The sequence below is a fragment of the Castor canadensis genome, chromosome 12, assembly GCF_047511655.1.
Source record: "Castor canadensis chromosome 12, mCasCan1.hap1v2, whole genome shotgun sequence".
Lineage (NCBI taxonomy): Eukaryota > Metazoa > Chordata > Mammalia > Rodentia > Castoridae > Castor > Castor canadensis.
In genome coordinates, this window is record NC_133397.1 from 20,781,014 (window position 1) to 20,802,229 (window position 21,216).

The window sequence follows — 21,216 nt, forward strand, 5'->3', positions numbered from 1 at the left end:
GGTCCCCCTCCACAGGACCACTTCTCCACAATAGAGCCAGTGTTGAACTGTCTTCCTGCCCATCCATTTTGCGCCTCTTTCAGCCTAGCAGTCTTGAACTTGGTTTTCTGAATGCTGCTCCTCACACTGTCTCCTCAGTCCTGAGCTGCTGTTTTAGATCTCTTCTAACTTGACAAATGGCTTCTGATCCTCCAGCTGCTTCCCAGGCCTGTCATCTGGCCAGGCAAGCCAGGTTTATCTCAACAATGCTTGTGCTAATTTTATATGCTTAATCCCCAAATCCCATGCTATTCTTAGTCCCCCAAATCTTTAAGCCAAAAAGGTTGGCATACTACTAGTCTCTTTATAGGTAGAATTCTTATAAATGGAAAGAAAAATGGGTTCCCCACAGGATGAAATGTGAATAACGTGCTCCCACTGAAATGGACGTAGGAAGCCTTGCATGGTGAGGTGAAACCATCTCTTCATTATCGTACTTGAGGTTTTTCAAGTCCACACACATTTCTACTTCTCTATTTTGTGCTTCTGGTCAAAGCCCTTCAAATAATTATTATTGCATTTAGAATGAAATTTAAATTTTTATAGGGGCCTGCAAGTATCTATGTGATCTGGCCCTGCCAAGGCTTCAGTCTCACCTTGGTGCCCTTCTTTCAGGATGTAGACTCAGCTCCTTCTTTATTTCTGGACATTTTCCTTGGGTTATTATAAGTAAAAATGTTTATTTATATTTACGTAATCCTTACAACAACCTTGTGAGGTAGATAATAGTTTTGTTTCCTATAACTGAGGAAGCTACAGCATAGGAAAATTAAGTTACATGCTGAAGCTCACACAGCTTGGAAGTGGCCTAACCAGGATGAGAGTGTAAGCAATCTAGTTCCAAAGTTTAACTGTTGATTGCTGCATTGTGATGGAAAGATATTAGTGATATGCAACTGCATAACAAGTTATGCCAAAACTTAGCAGGTTAAAATAAGACATTTATCATCACCTTCCTGATGGTGGGAATCCAGGTTCTGGGGTTTCATGGAAAGGTCATGGTCAGTCTTCCAGTCAGGGGTGTAGTCTCTGAAGACTCAACTGGGACTGGAGGATCTGTTTCCAAGGTCATTCACATAGCTGCAGGCCTCAGTTGCTTATTGCGTGGACTTTTCCATAGGGCTGCTGAGGACAAGGCTTTCAGAGAAAGAGAGAGAAGAGGGGAGGGGAGGGAATGGGAGAGGACGGGAGATATAAAAGGAAGGAGATGGGGGAGGGAGGGAGAAAGAGAGGAAAGGAGAGAGACAGAGAGAAAAGAGAAGAGAAGAAAAGAGGAGAGGGGAGGGGGAGGGGAGAGAGATGGAGGGAAAGAGGGAGAATGGGAGGGAGAGAAGCAAAAGAGACAGAGGGAGGGAGGGAGGGCAAGAGAAGCTGCTCTGCCTTTTAGGAGCTAATCGCTATAATTTTAAATATTAGTTCTGTTTGAATGTGGATTTTCTATCTCCACAGCCTACAATTATCCATATGCTAGATCTTCGTTGTTTGCCTCCTATATGCGCCATGCTCAATGAGTAAGTGGATGTTACTTGAGCTCTAGCACATACTAAATGCCTATGCTAAAATGTACTCCAGCCAGAGGTACAAAGCCCAAAAAGGATCACACATGTTTTGTTTTGCTTTCTAGGAGCTGCTAAACTACATGTGAAGGCCATCACAGAGAGGACACAGCGTGGTGAAAAGCAAAGGTGTCAATTTAGGATCAACTAAAATAAAGGTAAGGATATTAGATGACATAGGATTGAATTATGTAACCAAAATCAAAAAGAAGACTACATGTAAGATGCAGTCTTTGTGGGATCTGAGGCAGGAAGCTCACCTTCTTTATTAGTCACTAATGCTCCCTTCTACCACTTACCTACATTATGTTTGTTCTTCATTTGTTCTTATCTTAGTATTACTTAGTATGTTCTGAATGTTTGTGTCCCCTCCAAATTCATATGTTGCAATGTAATTCCTAATATGAGCCTATATGAAGTTGGGAGTTTGTGGGGGTTAATTAGGATGTAAAGACAAAGCCCTCATCAGTGAGATTAATGCCCTTACAAAAGAGGTCCCAGAAATGTAGACTAGTACAACCACTCTGGAAAAAAATTTGGAGGCTACTTAAAAAGCTGGACATCGATCTACCATTTGATCCAGCAATACCACTCTTGGGGATATACCCAAAAGACTGTTACTCCAGAGGCACCTGCGCATCCATGTTTATTGCGGCACTATTCACAATAGCCAAGTTATGGAAACAGCCAAGATGCCCCAGCACTGACGAATGGATTAAGAAAATGTGGTATCTATACACAATGGAATTTTATGCAGCCATGAAGAAGAACGAAATGTTATCATTCGCTGGTAAATGGATGGAATTGGAGAACATCATTCTGAGTGAGGTTAGCCTGGCTCAAAAGACCAAAAATCGTATGTTCTCCCTCATATGTGGACATTAGATCAAGGGCAAACACAACAAGGGGATTGGACTATGAGCACATGATAAAAGCGAGAGCACACAAGGGAGGGGTGAGGATAGGTAAGACACCTAAAAAACTAGCTAGCATTTGTTGCCCTTAATGCAGAGAAACTAAAGCAGATACCTTAAAGCAACTGAGGCCAATAGGAAAAGGGGACCAGGAACTAGAGAAAAGGTTAGATCAAAAAGAATTAACCTAGAAGGTAACACCCACGCACAGGAAATCAATGTGAGTCAATGCCCTGTATAGCTATCCTTATCTCAACCAGCAAAACCCCTTGTTCCTTCCTATTATTGCTTATACTCTCTCTACAACAAAATTAGAGATAAGGGCAAAATAGTTTCTGCTGGGTATTGAGGGGGGGAGCGGGAGGGGGTGGAGTGGGTGGTAAGGGAGGGGGTGGGGGCAGGGGGGAGAAATGAACCAAGCCTTGTATGCACATATGAATAATAAAAGAAAAATGAAAAAAAAAAAAAGAGGTCCCAGAGCCAGGCTTGATAGTACATGTCTGTAATCCCAGCTTCTTGGGAGATAGAGTTTGAGAGGATCAAGACTTGAGGCCAGCTTGGGCAAAAAGTTAGCAAGACCCCATCTCAACAAATAAACCAGGCTTAGTGATGTACTTCTGTAATTCCAGCTATGTGGGAACATAGGTGAGAGGATTGTGGTCCAAGGCCAGACCTGGGAAAACCATGAGACCCGATCCAAAAAATAACTAAAGCAAGTGGTAGAGCGCTTGCCTAGCAAGAACAAGACCCTGACTTTAAACCCCAGTATCACCAAAAATGCAAACAAAAACAAACAGCCAGTAGCTCATGCCTGTAATCCTAGCTACTGGGGAGGCTGAGATTGGGAGAATCAAGGTTAAAGACTAGCCTGGGCAAATAGTTCCTGAGATCTCATCTCCAAAATAACCAGAACAAAATGGACTGGAGTTGTGACTCAAGTGGTAGAGTGCCTGCTTTGCAAGTGCAAAGTCCTGAGTTCAAACCCCAGTTCCACAAAAAACAAACAAAAAAAACCAAAAAAGGGCTGGGAGGGAGACACATGTGTTAGAGCATTTGCCTAGCATGTGCCAGAGAGATCCCTTGTCCTTTTCAATAGGTGACATTAGAGTGACAACACAGCCTTCTATGAGAGAGGGATTGGGTCCTCACCAGACATGGGATCTGTCTTAGTCGTGGATTTTCCAGCCTCTGAACTGTGAGAAATAAATTCCATTGCTTATAGACCACACAGAGTGGTATTTTGATGTGGAGCTTGAACAAAAAAAACACTACTCTGAAAGATATTTGATGCTTTTTCTGTGTTCCCTGGAATTTAGTATGAATTTCTATTGCAGCCGTGACCACCTGGGCTGCAAGACAGTGTAGCTCAGGGGCCCAGAGCAGGGCTTCAAAATCAGACACATCTGGCGTAGACTCTCAGCTCTGCCATTTCCTAGGCTTATGCTTCATCTGAAACGAGCATAGGAAGCTACTGTTATAAATGCTGAACTAGCTAATCCTCGTTGAGTGCTTTGCACATAGTCGGTGTCAATTCATCTTCGATGCCACCTCTCTGTCTGACCTTCTGTATTATGGTTTCCATGAAGACAGGAACCATGGTGTATTCCATTTGCACTCAAGCATCTGACCATGGTACGTCCTCGTAAGTGTGTATTGGTGAATTTGCAGTTGGGTAATAGTCCTTTTTCTTAACCAAAGTCATATGCCATGTTGGTTCACTATTTGGGAGACTGTTAGACCAAAGAGCCTAAATTGTGCTCGTGTAATATGGTATACTTAGGGGTAAATAACTTAGTTATGACACGTGTAACTCTACCTTTGACCTGGAAAGTTCCACTGATCGGGATTTCCCTCAAGTTCTGTGTCCATTAATTTTCTATCATGTTATGAAGAGATGCCTGCAGTTTTCTGAGATGACTAATCATTTTTCTTTTAAACTAATTTCTAAATCTTTATTCCAGAGCACCCTGTATGCAGCTAATGTTATTTTGAATTTGATGTTTCTGAGAAATATCAAAACTCAATTACAGACCACATTCTTCTCTTTTCTCCAAATGTTACTTTCCCCATTAAGTTTATTAAGAGTTCAAGGGGGGCCCAGCAAGCATGAGGCCCTGAGTTCAAACCCCAGTACTGCCAGAAAAAAAAAAAAAAAAGTTCAGGATGAGTTCAGGGTGTGTGTGTGTGTGTGTGTGTAAACAACCTAACTCTCTTTCTCTTTGACTGAGTATAACTAATTTAAAAGTAATATGGATACATTGATATAAATAGAGGCACAGTCATGACTGTCCTATTGACATGTATGTAGTTGAATACATGGATGAAAAGGTCTGGAAGAAGAATAGATCTCAAAAAGTCAGCAGTAGTAATCTTTGGGTGGTGACGTTATCATAGTTTACCTTTTCTTTCTACTTCTCAACATAAAGACTCGTGTTGTTTTTATTTTCTCTGTCACTAGCTGCTCTCTTTAGCTGTGATAACACTCTAGACTTCTGTCTTCAAAGTCCATTTTCCCATTCTTTTGGGTAGTAGGACTCTTAGTTTTTAGCTGAGCACAGAGATGGCCAGAAGAAAGATTACATTTCTTAGACTTTTCTGAAACTAGTTACAGCTTTGTGTCTACCTTCTGTTTCATAGCATTATAATTTTAAAATGCCATGTGTGATTTGGGAAAAGTATCCTTGAATTGGCGATATACATTCTTCCCCTCCATCCCTTTTCTTCTCCTTCTTCCTGACTGGGAGGCAGATGTAATAGCTAAATGTTGAGCAATCCTTTTGGGCCATGAGGATTTAAGGGTCATAGGTCAGCATTGTCAAAGTGGAAAGCTGGAAGAAGCCTGGATTTATGACAACTTCATGGACCTTGCTGTACTTGTCTTAGACTTGTCGTCTTTGGACATACTTAAGGCACTGCTAATTTGGGTTTTACAGCTAAATCAAATCTTAACTCACGTGGAATTAGTGTACAGAGCTGACCCTCCATAGCCACAGGTCCCACACCCGTGAATGCAACCAGCCTCAGACCAAAGTGTTGGAAAAAGAAAATGACATCTGTCGTTAACTCCTAAACAGAACAGTGTGGCAACTATTTAGCATTTGTGTTATAGTAGGCGTTATAAGTGGCCTAGAGATGAGTTTTTGCATGTGGGGGTGTGGCAGGCTGTGTGCAATTTCTCTGCTCTTTTGAGTAAGGAACTTGAGCACTCTTGGATTTTGATATCCTGGGAGGGGTTTCCAGGTATGGCTGGTGTTCATGGCTGCAATTTTTGTCTTCCTTCACCTCAATGCTGAAGAATTTATGTGATATACTCCTCCCCAGACACTCTTAGAATAATTTCTGTAAATAAGCTGTTGAGCTTTGATTCTCATGGAATTTAAAGATTGTTAGATCTCACAAGTCTCTGTTCAATGGCAGGCCATCCTGTTTACTGGGAACTGTGCTCACGGCACAGTGCCTCTGTAATAGAAAAATGTATAAAAAACGGACGAAAATGGTCAAATAAATGGTGATACATTATGGCTCTAGAGTATTAAAGAATGGTGAAAATAAAATTCACCATAGCCACATTTTTATAAACCTTAGCAACATGATGCGCCCCAGAAGAACAAGTCCCAGAAGACCACATGTGATGTTCAAACCCAAAACCAACATACTGTAGACCCACATATATGTGTAATAAAACAGAAAGAAGAGCAAGGGTATAGTTAAAAAAACCAACAAAACAAAATTTAAGAGAGTTACCACTGAGGGGAAGGCTGGGGAATGGCATGGGGTGGAAGAGGGGAACATAAAAGTCAGTGTAAGACATGGAGAACTTCAAACTCTTGCGTTGAGAGGTGGGTCCATGGGTGGTTTATTATGCTATGAAAATGCTATACAGAGTATGAATCAATTGGATGATTCATTAATTATGTAGGGCCAAAGGACTAGCCAAACCCCTCGACTCCTGACACACAATTCACATTAATCAGGACTATGAGTAATCCAGTTTTGTCCTCTGAAGTTCATAGAGCAATCAGCACTTTTGAAGTTTCCTATTGTGCAGGCCTGAATTTATTTCTGTAAACCAGGCAACAGGAATGGATGTGTTTCTATTTGTGTACCCACTGTTTCCCTAACCAGGTTTTTAAAAATAAACTTTTAATTTTAGAATAGTTTTAGATTTATAGAACAGTTACAAAGATAGCACGGAGACATGCTCTAACCCCTTCTCCCAGTTTCCCTCGTACTAACACCTTACACTGTTACCATGCATTTGTTCCAGCTAATGGACCCTCGTGGAAATACTACCTAAGGGTTTTAAGCTTCCTGAGAGCACAGCATTGTAGCACTCCCCATCTTGCATCTAGTCACGTGCTCCACATGTGTCAAGTCAGTGAGGAAATAAACTTACTAAATCAATGACTAAATGATTCAGTTTTCTGCAAAAATAAGCTCCATCTTTCATGATCATTTATCATTTGCTCTGAGCAGCTTTTTAGCTGCTTTGAGCTAGAATCCTGAGCTGAACTAAGTTGGGTTTAACGTTCTTTTTTCTTTTTTGGATGGGGTTTAACGTTCTTAAAAGTCATTGTTTTTGAATTATTTACCAGTGTTCTCATTAGAAGGAGCTGAGAAAGCCAAGTGCTGAACTGGAACTGGGTATTTTTTCTTCCCTGGGTTTCTTTTCTAAATCAGGTCATGGAAAATGGATGCTATTTCTTTAAATGATAAAACCAAGCTGATCCCTGGATTACAATTAGGTTACGTAACTTGCTTATGAGCTGCTTTTCATTAAGACTTGCAGTGGGCAATGGGGCTTTACGTTTCAGAGCAAAACTGGGGAGAGCAGGCCTGCTGAAAGCCAGAACACATGGACGGCAGCGCCAGGGCTGCAGTAACTTCTGCACGGGGCTGAGTTCCATGTATGCTGCTCCTTTTCTCTTTAAATCCTTTTTAAAACATCCTTTGTCCTACCAAACTCTCTGGCTCCAAATACAGCTAAAACACATGCTGAGAGCCCACATTGAGAGGGAAGAATGGGGTGGCCAGTTTTTGGGAGGCTGAGCAATGAGAAGCTCTCAAGGGAGAACATTATCAAGTTTCTGTAGAACCGTTGCTCAGTTTTATTTCTTGCAGAACACAAATTACTAGGAAACATTTAAAAGATGTGGCCAAGAGAGGTAACAAAAATCCTAGTTCCAACCATAGCCACATCTTTGCAAATAACCAGTTCATAGGCACAGCAATTAAAGTGTATGGTGTCAGATCAATTACAGAGCAAGAAGCTTGTGTCAAACCCAAATGAAATCTGAAGTGATTTTGGATAAGGTTTATCAGAACATACACACATCTGTCTTAAAAATGGTGATAAAGCCCACTTTTTCCCAAAAGGAAGTTGTTCATTGCTATTATGCGGAATACTCACTACAGAATGAGAATGTTTTTGATACTAATGTTAAAACCACTTCACAGAAGATGGTAACTGTTGGAAACTGAAGTTTTACAGTTAGAAGACACAAGCAGTCAGAGGATGGGACAAAGCACTCAACAATAAATAAACAGAAGAGAACTCTGCTCTCCAGAGACCAGGCTGATAGAAAGAAAGGACAATAATGCCAGAATTCTACCAAATGCAAAATTCTTCTTTGAAATGGAATTTTTGAGCAACTAACATAGGAATCAGGAACAATTAAATGAACTTGGAGCCCTTCATGTACTTGAAGAAACACCTCTAATTTACAGGAACAGCCAGAGGATAATTCTTTAGAGAGCTAAATTCAATAAGTATGATTTTTTCAAAATTCTCAAAGTAGAGAAGGATATTATATACAACTGTATAAAATATTAAAGAGAACTTTTTTCTTTTAAGTTTAACTTTTAAAAAATTATAGTTAACATTTAACTTTCAAGTCTAATACTTAGTATTTATAATTATCTTTCATAAGTTTCTTAATTTGAAAATAGACTTTAACAATCAACACAACCAATGTAAATGTAAACTACATTCTTGAATGCAAAGTAGTTAATTAATTCCAGTGGTATTGCACATTAATCTTGGACTCAACATAGTCCAAAACCTGCCTAAAACTTGTTGGTTGCTGGGGAGTCTTTGATTCTTGTGTATGTGTCCAATTTACTAATGAATCTTGGTGTCATTTGGGGCTGAACTGAGCACATGTGAACAGGCCTGGCTGATCCTGGCCATCTGAGGAAGGCACCAACAGTGTACTGAGCAAGGGCTGGAAGAACACCAACACTGAGATGAGTCAGAGACTCTCAAGTGTGAAGTGAGTCAGAATCAATGCCCCCCACCCTACCCCAGCTGTAGGGGGAAGAAAGAAAGACAAAAGGGGGGGTGGTTATAAAAAGGAAGGTATTAAAGGACACACCACAGATTCTTTCCCTATTACCCATTGTGCCCTGAATGCTGTAGGCCTTGCCTATTCTACTAAGGTGACACAGATCAGAGGCTGCAATCTAAGTGATGGCCAGAGGAGAGCCAGAGAAGCTAACAAGTCAGGGAAGAGGTTGCTTAGCCCCGTCACTGGTGTGTGGTCAGCAGTGCCTCTTGGAGCACCTGCAAGTGATGTTGGGAGCTAGGGGATGCATCATGAGAAGTGTGTGAGGTCTGGTGTCTCAGATTTGGGTTTAAATTTAAGTCCTTCCTTTGTGACTTAAGTGTGTGTTGTCAGGATATATCACTTGAATTCTGAACCATACTCCTGTTATCTACAGATAATAATATCCTTTCTCACTTGGTTGTTGTTTTGACGGTGGGGGGCGGTATGCAGTTTGTTAAACTGGATTTCATGGTATAGTAGTCCCCCTTTATCCAGTTTCACTTTCTGTGGTTTCAGTTATCCAAGGTCAACCATAGTCCAAAACTATTAAATGGAAAACTCCAGAAATAAATTCATAAGTTTTAAATTACATGCCATTCTGAGTAGCATGGTAAAATTTGCATTGTCCCCTTTCTTTCTACTTGAATGTGAATCATCCCTTTGTCCAGTGTATCCATGCTATATATGCTACCTATCTGTTGGTCACTTAGTAGCTATTTCTGTTATCAGATTGAATGCTGCAGTATCACAATGCTTGTATTCAAGTAACACTTATTTTACTTGATAATAATCCCAAAGTGCAAGACTAATGATACTAGCATTTCAGATATGCCAAGGAAAGTTATAAAAGTCTTCCTTTAAGTAAAAGGTAAAAGTATTGTATAGGAAAAAACACAGTATATATAGAGTTTGGTACTATCTGGTTTTTTAGTGGCAGTACTGAGGTTTGAACTCAGGGCCTACACACTTGCTAGGTAGGCACTCACCACTTGAGCCACTCTACCAGCCCTGGTCTTGGAACATAACCTTTAGAGATAAGAGGGTGCTGTTTTGGTGCTTAGCTCAGTCCTGGGCCTGACAGGAAAGAGGTACTCAACAAATATTAGCTGGAATATCTAAGCAACACCATCACTAGGTCAATCCAGCAGGGGATTTATTTGACACCTGGTTGACATGTTTTCCAGGACACAATTTCTTCAGACCCTCTTCTCCATCCCCCAGAAATCAGGAACTAAGTCTATTTCGTTGTCTGGGAATTATCTATGTCCCACGAGGAAAGATTATATGAAGAAGCTACAAATATAAATATGTATTCAAAAGCTCTGTTCAGGAATCTATAGATATGAATAACCTTCACAAAAATGGCTCTCTCAGCTAACATTCTATCACTGAAGAGCACTGTCTTGTTTTTTTGTTTTTTTTTTTTGCGGTATTAGGGTTTGTTTGAACTCAGGCCTACACCTTGAGTCACTCCACCAACCCTTTTTTATGATGGATTTTTTTGAGATAGGGTCTCGTGAAGTATTTGCACGGGCTGGCTTTGAACCACCATCCTCCTGATCTCGGCCTCCTGAGTAGCTGGGATTACAGGGTTGAGCCACCGGTGCCTGGCAAAAACACTGTCTTGATTATGAGCTTTATGTCACTACTTTAGTAGCACTAGTTTTAGAAGAAATATCACTCAGCATTCTTCTAACCACATTTTACCCAAGTCTTCTCCTTTGCAAGGTTTTATTTCAGGTCAACCCACCAGAAAGAACTACAGATAAGGCACAGAGGCCCTATCTCAAGCCTGCAATCATGTAGAAGGAAGCGATTGCACAGATCATGGTATCCAAGAGGCAGGCTGTGGTAAGGAAATCGTGAGGACAGAGTTGTGAGACTGTCTTGTTAATTTTTGTAATTCTCACAGGGCCTATTGTTCTGTCACATGAAAAGTAATGATAATGATGCTGATAAACTAATTGCAAATACCTCACGTGCTTACTGTGTACCAAACACTGTGCTAAAGGGTTTCATGCATTCATACTTCTCTTAGTTTTTACAACAGCTCTGTCTGGTAGCTTCTTTTATTATACTAGATTAGAGAAGGGAATTAAGGTGAAGTTTTTCTCCAGAAGAGATTAGAGACATTCATATGCTTGTCTGAGTTTCAGCATCATATAAAAATTTGTGAGACAAAAATGGAAGAGAAATTTAAATTTTGTTTCTAGATGGTGTTAGAAAGTAGAATTTGAAGGGGAAAGAAAAAAAAAAACCTAACATTACTTGCTTTTTCAAGCACCTTTACTTGTGTGATTTCATTTAGTCTTTGTTTTTCAGGTGAAGAAAGGGAAGGTTAGAGAAGTTCCATAACAGGAGCTCAAATGGGCCTGACTCCAAAGTCTATGTTCTTTCCATTCTTTCAGTGGACCTCTGGCTCTGCCACTTCCTAACCATCAAAATCACTTAACCTTTGGTGTTCTTAAGAGTAAAATGGATAAATTGCCTGTCCACCTCCTCCTTAGAATCATTGAGACATCGTGCAAAATAATTGAGGTGGTCTGCAAAATTTAAACAGGCATGCATGCTGAGAGCAACTAATCTAAATTCAAAAGAAGGACATCGTAATGTAGCTATAATACAAGATTTTAAGTGTCATTGTAACTGTTTGAGTAAAATGCTGTTGTCTGGGTGATCAAAATGCTGTTGTCTGGGTGATCCATGGAAAAGTCCATAGAAAAGGTGACATTTCAGTTAAATCTTTAAAATTAAGGGATTTCATTAGGTTTAAAAAAGGGGGGAGGGGATTAGAAGAAGGAGGGCATTGTAAGGAGAGGAAACAGCAGAGGCACAGGCATGAAGACATGAGAGTGTGTGGTAGTTATATCCAGGACACCAGAAGCTGCAGAGAATGGTCAGAAAACCATATGCCCTGGAACTGGAAGACAAGGAGCCTGGAATGACTAGACCAGATTGAGAGGGTCTTGAATGCTATGCTAAATAAAGCCTTTGGACTTGATTCTGTAGGCACTTCGGAGCCACCAGGGGTGACTTCCCAAAGAATCCATGAAGACAAAGAGTCTGAACAGGGCCTTTTGCCATTCTGTTCTTGTGATGATCACAAAGTCCCATGTTCAGAACATCACAGTCTGTTGCCATGGAAATAGTAATGGGCCTCACTATGGGAATAAATTATCCTCATCATTATACCTTTCTTCCAAGGAACTCAAAGTGTTTGTTGTATGTGTTTTCTTTTCTTTTCTTTCTTCTTCTTTTTTTTTAATAGAAGCACCAGATGGTGGTTAAGGGAAAGAAGAAAGCCTAAAGACTCTTGAATTAAAGGAGATTTCAAAGAAATGGAAGGAAAAACACAAGTTGAATTTTGAAAGGTTTAATCAAAACAGATGGCAGAATATCTCAGCCTGAGGGAAGGGGAAAACTGTCTCAGAACCCATCTGATTTGGGAGCATCTTCACCCTGGCTTCCTGGGTCCCTGTCTGTTCCTCTCTGCAGGCTGACACTACAAGATGGTTAATGAGGAAGAAAAGACATGTGTGCATACTTGTGTGTGTGTCTCTTGTGTGTGTGTGTGTGTATGTGTGTACATGCATGTGTATCAGATAATATACACCAGACATAGGAATTGACATTGCTGAAATGCCTTTTAAATTTAAAATTGCTATAAAATACTGATTTATTATGAATGTGACCTTTACTTTCAGATTGATTTAAAAAAAAAAATAACTAACAGTATGTTTTATCATCTTCATAAATTTGTCTCTGTTGTTTCTACCTTGAGGATCGCAGAAGGAAATTATTAATTTTGTTTATCTATTGCATACTTCCTACATCACCCTATTAAGGTAGGTATTGCTGTTCATTGGCACAGAGGAAGAAGAGGCCCACAGAGACTGAAAATATTGCCTAGTGGTGTTCGTGTGGCAGAGCCCTGATCTGAACTCTGGGTAGCTCTTTTAAAAATTCCAAGAGATTTTGGAAACTGCCTCCAAAACAGAGAGAACCTGGGCAAGTTATTCCATCTCTCTGGGTCTCAGTTTCCTCCAAATGCTGGAAAAGCTGTGTCTACTATTCTTCCTTCAGAGGTGTGGGTGGGCGGAAGAAAATGAATCTGAAGAATGATGAGCGGCACTATGTATAGTTCTGAACTGCTAGGCTCCTCATTTGAGCCTATCTCCTCTGTGCCCATCTTGCCAGGCTGCCTGAATTATTTTAAGTGATCAAATAGTGTTCTGGAGACTGAAATAGTTATTTTCAAGAAAAAGGAAATTATAAATGCAAAAGGTAGGAAATGTTCGAGTGCTGGGGTGCCAGAGTGTTTACATTTAGACAACAAAGATTTAATAAGTATCTACTACTGTGCTAGTAGATGGTGATCTTAAAACGAACAAAACAGACAGGGTTCAACTATGCTAGAGAACCTAGGAAGAAGGTAGTCAGGCAAGGATTTCTACCTGAAAACTGTGTTTGAGTGAGGTTTTAACCAATATCCTCCAGAAAGGATATTTCCTAATTTTCTATCTTATTCCTTCTTCAAGGAAGTTAGGAAAATTATATTACTCTTAACCTGTTCGAACAAATGTATTGTAGGTGCCTGTCCCTATTCCCCAGTCTCTTCACTACAGACCCTCCTTTCCACACACAGGACTTCTCAGCTTCCTGAATATTTCTGTGGTTTAGATATGAACCCCCAATGAGATGGATAAGGGCAAAACTGCTTCAGTCAGTCCTTTATCATTCTGCCTTTTAAGGACTCACTACTTCATGAGAATGCACTGCTGGCTGATAAGCCAACTGTCTGGCTGCAGATGGTGGTGCCACTGTGAGTGGGAAGCGAAAGGAGGACGAGGCAGCTGCGTGTAAGAAAGAAGCAGAAGAGTGCACAGAGCCCCCACCCCCAAGGTTGGCTCCTTATCTTCAGGACAATCTTGAATTCTTCCAATCTGCCTCAGTACAAAAGGACAAATATTTTTCCATAAAAAGCTGTACTTTTAGGTTCGGATGTCTTAAACACTCTCTCTCTCTCTTTTAAAGTACTTGCTTTTCTCTGCTCGCTGACTCTGACCTGCCCTCCACAATTCTGTGCAAAACTAAATTTTACTAAAACTTAAATGAATTTGGAAGTTTCTTATCTAAGGTCCTTGACGGGTGGAAAAAGAAAAGAAAAGAGCCTTTTGTGAGGGAAAAAGCTGAGGAGGAGCCAGAGAAGCACATCCCAAATAAGTGAGAAGTGCCGGGTCTTCAGAAAACTGGAAAAAAAAAAAATCCATAACCAAACAGGGCTAGGAAAACCTAGGAAAGCACAGTGAGGAGCAGCAGTTGGGAACAGAGAAGAGGAGGAGGCAAGGAGGAATGGGGAGACAGAGGCCACTGTGGGGAATGAAGAGGTGCAGTTTTATGGTCATCCAGATTCATTCAATGCAAAGAGAAAAGAACTTAAGGAGGATTGCCTTGGTCATGGGAAGGATTGTGGATGTTAGAGTCAAGGGTTGGATGTTAGGAGTCAAGGAGAAAGAGCAATTCAGGATGTCACCTTGAACAACTGATGGCGCCATTATGGAGGTGAACTATAGACAAGGGCCAGGGTCAAGAGAATCAGAAGCATTTCATTTGCTTTTGGGAACTTTGCAGGAATCTGAAATTCAGAGGAGAGTTTGGGTTAGAGTAATGAATTTGGGTGTTGTTAGCACATGGATTCTTACTGCCATGGGAGTGGATGTCATCACCAGGAGAGAATATAAAAGTCCTTAGTATGATCTGCATTTTAAGAGAGGAAAAAATTAAAGCTGGGGGAGGTCAAGTAGCTTGTCAAATATACTCACTCTGCCAGTGAAGCATGGACTCAAGGTTCAAACCAAGGCCCACAGTAGGTAGAGGAGTAGCTACTGCAATTATTATTATTGGTTGATGTTGTGGCTACTGTTTCTTGTGAGGTTAAGAGCTTGGCTCCATTCATTTGTACTTGGTCTGGGAAGCCATTGCCCCATTCATTTATGTAAAACCAGCTTAGCACCCTAAACAACCCCATAAAAATCCTCAGTGATGATACTCTGATGCCCTGGGAAATCCCAAGGCTCTACCTCCCACCTGTCATTCTAAATTACTTGCTCTGTCCTGGGAGTTCCAGCTCCTGTTCCTTTGCCCAGCACCTGGCTATTTCTGCCCTTTGCCCAGATCCTTTGGCCCGATGCATCTGTGGGACTCTCTGTTTGGCACGCTCCCACCTTTGCCCATGGATGCTATCTTTCCCTTGGCTCCACCAATTACACCCACGGCCAGGCTTGCCTCATCTCTGAGACTAGTCTTGGCTCCCAGATCCTTAAAACAAGTATGGTTCCCTGGGTAGTTGTTTACCCAAGAGGAAAGTTCAGGCAATATCCTATCTCTGTCCTTTAATACATATTCTTTCCATTAAAAGCATCCTGGATATTATTCTTATGCCTGTCTCCTTTTTTTGGAATTGGGCTAATCTAATAATAAATGATTTTCATTTCATCAGCTTTTATCTTCTGAGCCTTCTTTCTTGCTTTTCTTTTCCATTTTTCCCTTGTAGTCCTTAATGCCTTTAAAAAACCTTATTTTACCTCCTTGTTTCCAATTATCATTGTTTTTCTTGAAGATCTTTTACCATTTCTTTCACCATTTCACTCCTCATGGTTTTTGTTTGTTTGTTGTGTTTTTTTTCCCCTCGTACTGGGGTTTGAACTCTCAGCCTTGTGCTTGCTAGGCAGGTGCTCTGTCACTTGAGCCACAACCCCAGTCCAATTTCACTCCTATGTATTGCTTTCTCCCACATCAGATCCAATTATTCCTAGCTTCAACATTTAAAAAAATAGTTTCAACTTCACTGAATCATACTGTTCATCTGTTGCTAAGTGATGACCTTCAGGTGGAATGCATCTACCATTGATAGTCAACATTTATTCAGACTGCCCAGCAGCACCAGATATTTAATTTTTGATGAATGAATTTTTTTTTTTGAGTGTGAGACTGGTGTTTGAACTCAGGGTTTCATGCTTGTAAATCAGGTGCTCTTCTTCCAGTCCATTTTGCTCTGGTTATTTGGGAGATAGGGTCTCGAGAACTATTTGCCTGGGCTGGCCTTAAACCACGATCCTCCCCATCTCATCTTCCCAAGAAGTAGGATTATAGGCATGAGCCACTGGTGCCTGGCTGAATTTTTTGTTTTTTTTGAGACAGTCTCACTAGGTATCCCAGGCTGGCTTCAAACTCATGATCCTCCTGCTTCAGTTTCCCAACTACTAGGATTATAGGTGTGTGTCACCACACCCACTTAGATATTTAATATTTTAAAACCCCTCCACCCTGGCTAAAATGTTAATATCCTCGGTGTCATTTACACTGAGAATGATTCCATTTTGTTGTGTGTGTGTGGTAGTACTGGGAATTTAGGGCCTTGCACTTGCTAAGTAAGCACTCTACCATTTCATCCAACCCCACAGGTCTTTTTAACTTTATTTTTCAGAAAGCATATCATGTTTTTGCCTGCAGTGGCCTCAGACTGAGATCCTTCTACGCATGCGTCCCACGTAGATGGGACAACAGGCATGCATCACCACACTAGGCTTATTGATTGGATTGGGGGGCGGGGTCCCTGCTAATTTTTTCCCCGGGCTGGTCTTGACCTACAATCCTTCCTATCTCTGCCTCTTAAGTATTTGGGATTACAGAGGTGTCCTATCATACCTGGCTGAGAATGACAACCTTTCAACTTTAATAGTCCTCCTGAGAACATCAATGTCAGTGTATAAGATTCTTGGAAGTCCACAGACCTCTACATTCTTCCTGGAAATGGTTTGATGAGATGAGGTCAGCAAAAATTCCAAACAGAAGGCTGCAGTCTTCCTTGCTGAGGATGGATACTGCTTCTACTATGTAGAGGGTGGGGTTCCCTGTGCCTTTGTCCAGTGATTCTCAACCAGGAAGGCCCTTCACCTTGGGGGAAATAGAAGAATCTCTAGTTGCAGTGGAGCAGATACTTCAAAAAAAAAAAAAATCCATTTATATTAGAGTATACTTTTGTACTTAAAAATAAATAACGGCCTGTTTGTTTTCTTTTCGTGAACTATGAAAGTAAAATTAGGTGTGTGTGGAAAATAATCTCGATTATTTCACAATAAGAAATATGTTTTACATCTTAACTTGGTACACATTTGTGTGCGTGTGTGTATAATTAAAAATAACAACAAAAAATTTCAACCAGTGCATAATCTTATTTTTTAAAAAGACCATCTAAATTGATTTCATGGATGACATTTTCCTCATGTGGTTTTAAAATTTATCAAAAGGGAGCTCTGTGTGTGTGTGTGTGTGTGTGTGTGTATCCTGTCCTTGAGGTTCAGACCTGCTTTTCTTTTTCTTTTCTGAGGGGTCCCTGATGCATTGTTTTCTTTTAGTTCAATGTGCATATAGTACCAGTGTACTACAGCATCTAGAAATCCTGGATTATGTTCTATATGAAATAAATGATAGGCACATGGGTCCTTTTCTTAAAGTTAAACTTATCTAACAACCAGATAAGATCAAGAACTAGATTAACAAATTATTTGTTCATTTCTTGGTTTTTAGTTCTATCATGTAACTTTTACCCTGATTCTAAATGAAGGCCTTGCTCTTAGCTCACCTGGCTCACAGAACAGCAGAGTCCTATTTTCCCAACACACTGGGGACCTCCCCCTCCCATACAGGACTGGTCACATTCCACTCAGCCTCTTGAAATCCCAAGCAGTAACACTCTTTTGACCACCACCTATCAACATCTCTTGCAACTGGCCTCTCTAACTCGTTTTCCTCTTAATCTACTTTTAAAGTAAACCCTTTTCAAAGGGTGACTCTCTAGTCATTTCTCCTGTGTTGCTCTGTCCTTCGCCTTCCTAAGAAGGAAAGAGCCCAGAGTGGGATTATCACCTACTGTGTCTATGAAACAATTGCACAAGCACAGTGTTTAAGTCCAATCTGATATATGATTTTTTTCTGGTACACAATAGAATGTTCATTTCAACACTTCATACTGTTGGGGGGAAGCAGGGTCGACCTTATGCCCTCTAAGTAAGCACCACTGCTTACTCTGTGTATTCTAGTCCTACGGTAGAGATGCCCAGCACGCTGTAGTGTTTGGAGCCAGGTAAACTTGGGCCGAAGTCTGTAATCTGCCACTCTGGTGGTTTGTGACCTTGAGCAAATTACTGTCGCCTTTGTCTTCAAGTTTCTCATCAATTTATGGAGGTGATCATAATGCCTCCTTCATAGGGACATGATGAGAATGAAAAGAAATAACACAGGTGACACGGAACTTGGAGGCCGGGAAGTACTCAGGAAATGGTAGCTATTATTGGATATTATTACCCCTGGGGAAAAAATACATCCTGATAAGGTTGTTCATACACTCAAACTAAAATTGGAAGGCTGTCTCCTTTATGTGAGGTGAACTGTTTTGGCTTGTGGCTTCTCTGCACTTCATTTTCCTTTCTATATTAATAGCTTCCTTTGCTTTTTCACTTTTTCCCTGTCTCTTAAACTTTGGTTGACAACTTACCATCCCTTTCATTTCAGCCACTATTGCTATGTTTCTTAGTCCAAAACTCCAAGGGAGTGAACCTGATTTGCCTAGCTTACCTTTCTGCATCTAGTGGCCCAGGTCTGGGGCCCACTCCTTCTTCAATCATCCTTAGTTTGGTTACTTTTGGGAGGAAATGTGGTATGGTATCTTCAGAGAACTTATTCAAGAAGCCACACTTGTGAGAGAAGGTAGAAAACAGCTTATCTCAAGTTGAACTACAGGTTTGACATACACTCTTATTTTGATGTAAAGAGTCTTAGTAGATAGCAAAACAGATCTACAAAAATGATAAATTGTGCAATTAACCAGCTCAGCCATTTAACAAATAGCAATGATCAGGGGCTTTATGATGAAAACTCTGCTTTACATAAGGAGTCATCATAATAGAATTCCTTAAAACAGCATATTCTCTTTTTTGCATGTACAAAATACTTTATTTTACAAAAGTGATTACCTATGGCTTTTTCTTAGGAAAAGTGAGGGAGGTTCCTGTTGTTGTCACTGCCTGCCTCACAGTTTTTATCTGAAACTTGGCCGGGTTCACTCATTTTCATTGTTAAGTATATGTAAATCTCTTTTACACTGGTCTATTGACACTTGCCTCCAGTGGGCAAATATCCTTTGCTCAGCATCTCTTTTTACTTTCCTATTTTAGCCTTGCTTTCTTTTCTCTCTTTCTGTTGACTCCTACGCCATCTCTGCCCTCATTTCGGTCTTATTTCCTTTTGCTATATTTGAGATACTTTGCCCTGATGGACAAGCAAGGATATTAATGAATGAAATTCTACCCAAGGGCCTGTAGTGTTACAGCAGCCAAGCCCAGGATTCCCTGGCAGAAAAATGCAAGCAACAATGTCTCAGGTGTTGAGTATACCCTTTGTATACCAAGCACTCCATATAAGCTTTAGTTCTACAGTTAAGCCACGTCCCAAATAAGATAAAAAACAAACAACAGAAAAACCCTGAAGACCTGGATGCTTACAGAAACAGATTTTCTCCCCCTTCCTTCCTCCACATGGGCTGGTTACCTGTTATCTCTGCTTGGATGTCGTGCCAGCATTGTGGCACATTTGACATTGAATTTGTCTTCTCACACAGATTGTATTCCCTTCCAGCTTCCTTACTGATGACCATCACCACCCATGACAAACAGGGCCACACTTGCATTTGTCCAGCACACTGTAGTTCACCCTGTACTGTCTTGGGTATCATCTTATATGTGCCTGATGAAAACACACCAAGTTAGTAGAGAAACTTTTATGAAAGAGAAAACTGAGCCAAAGGGGACAAGTGACTTGTTCAAAGTGATGAAGACAGGCCTTCTAACCCTAAGTCCTCTGCTGAAAGTTTGGGAGCACAACCCCATGACTCAGGCTTTAGTCTAATGGTTGTTTCTGTCCCCCTTTCTCTAGAATGACCGACCTCTTGCCCACTCAGAAGTTCACCTATTTTTTTCTTCTACGATGTCTCATACTTGCAATTCTCAAAGCAGTTAAAGAAGGACCTCCTTGGTCTAGGCCCTCAGCTGCTCATTCCTTAGTCATTGCAAACACTCTTGTTTCCCATGTTTTAATTCTTTTCTGCTCTAATTCATCCAGATGACATTTGTTGGTATATCCTGTTTAGTTTACATATTTTTTTCCCTCATTTCCATGTGCATTTCAAGGTATAATTCTGGCTTCCCATAAGGATACATGTGAGCCGCATACAGCAGCTGTAGGGACAGCCAGCATTACCTTACCAACTCCTGCATCAAATTGAATGGCAAATATCCATAGATAATTGGAAAAATAAGGTGTAATATGCTGCTCTCATGATATCATTCCATTGTGACCTATATCAGCTTTTTATTTTAGAGAATTCCAGTTCCCTAGTTCCTGTATTCCAAGATTATTAACTGAATTTGTTGACCTTTTCTTAGGTACCAAGGTAATGCAGCACCTAAATTGTCCCAAATTCAGGGGTGTATGCAGCCAGAAGCCCCCTTCAGGAGAACAGGTAACATATCTAGTAATTTTTGTGATGCCAGAAGTAACCCAAGGGATGTGAAAGGAACCAACACTTACTGTATACCTTCCTAATGCCACCAGCAACTCTGGCATTTTACCTGTTTTATCTCATCAATGCCAACATCAGCCCTGCAAGGCAGAGAAATGTGTTGTGGTGAGGTTCAAGGAGTTCCAGCTTGGCTGCCTAAACTGGATTTAGTCTGGAGTGCTGGCAGATCAAGGAATATATGGAAGTCTGGGGAGAGGACCTATTTGTTTGAAGAATCAAGGAGACCCTGAGAAAGAACTCGTTCTACTAATAATGGAGTAAGTTTGGGTGAAAGTGGGAGGGCTGCCATGAATATTGTAAGCTGCATGTCATTACAGTATGTGCTGATTCAGGATTCCTGCCTGAGATTGAACCCAAGAGCAGAAATAAACAAATTTGAAAGCTATCAAGGTAATATATCTGGAGACACCCTTGCTGGATAATTTATGTGGCAGAAGGCAGCCCATGGGGGCTCTGGAGGGACTGAGAATAGAGAGTACATGGTGACGGAAGCATGAAGGCATTGGCCACCTGCATGCCCAGGCCTTGCCACCTGGCAGCACACTTCCCCACAGTGTACCAGGGCCAAAAAACTGGGGATGGCAGATTCTATCAGCTGCTTGATGATTACAGTTCTCTAGGCATATATAATAGTTTTTTTTTTTTTTTTTGAAGTGGTAGGTCTTTGACCTAGGGCCTCATACATGCTAGGAGTGTTGTACCACTGAACCATCCCCCAGTCCAAGAACACATAACCTTGAAAA

General features: G+C 40.8%; 1 long non-coding RNA gene across 1 annotated transcript; it reads left to right on the forward strand.

Annotated features, from left to right (window-relative positions):
- The first annotated feature begins 1,401 nt into the window (after nucleotides 1-1,401).
- Nucleotides 1,402-20,825, forward strand: LOC141415015 (uncharacterized). The gene is made up of 3 exons (XR_012440034.1): nucleotides 1,402-1,550; nucleotides 1,664-1,753; nucleotides 20,337-20,825. It is a non-coding gene; the product is annotated as an uncharacterized lncRNA (long non-coding RNA).
- The last annotated feature ends 391 nt before the right edge of the window (nucleotides 20,826-21,216 follow it).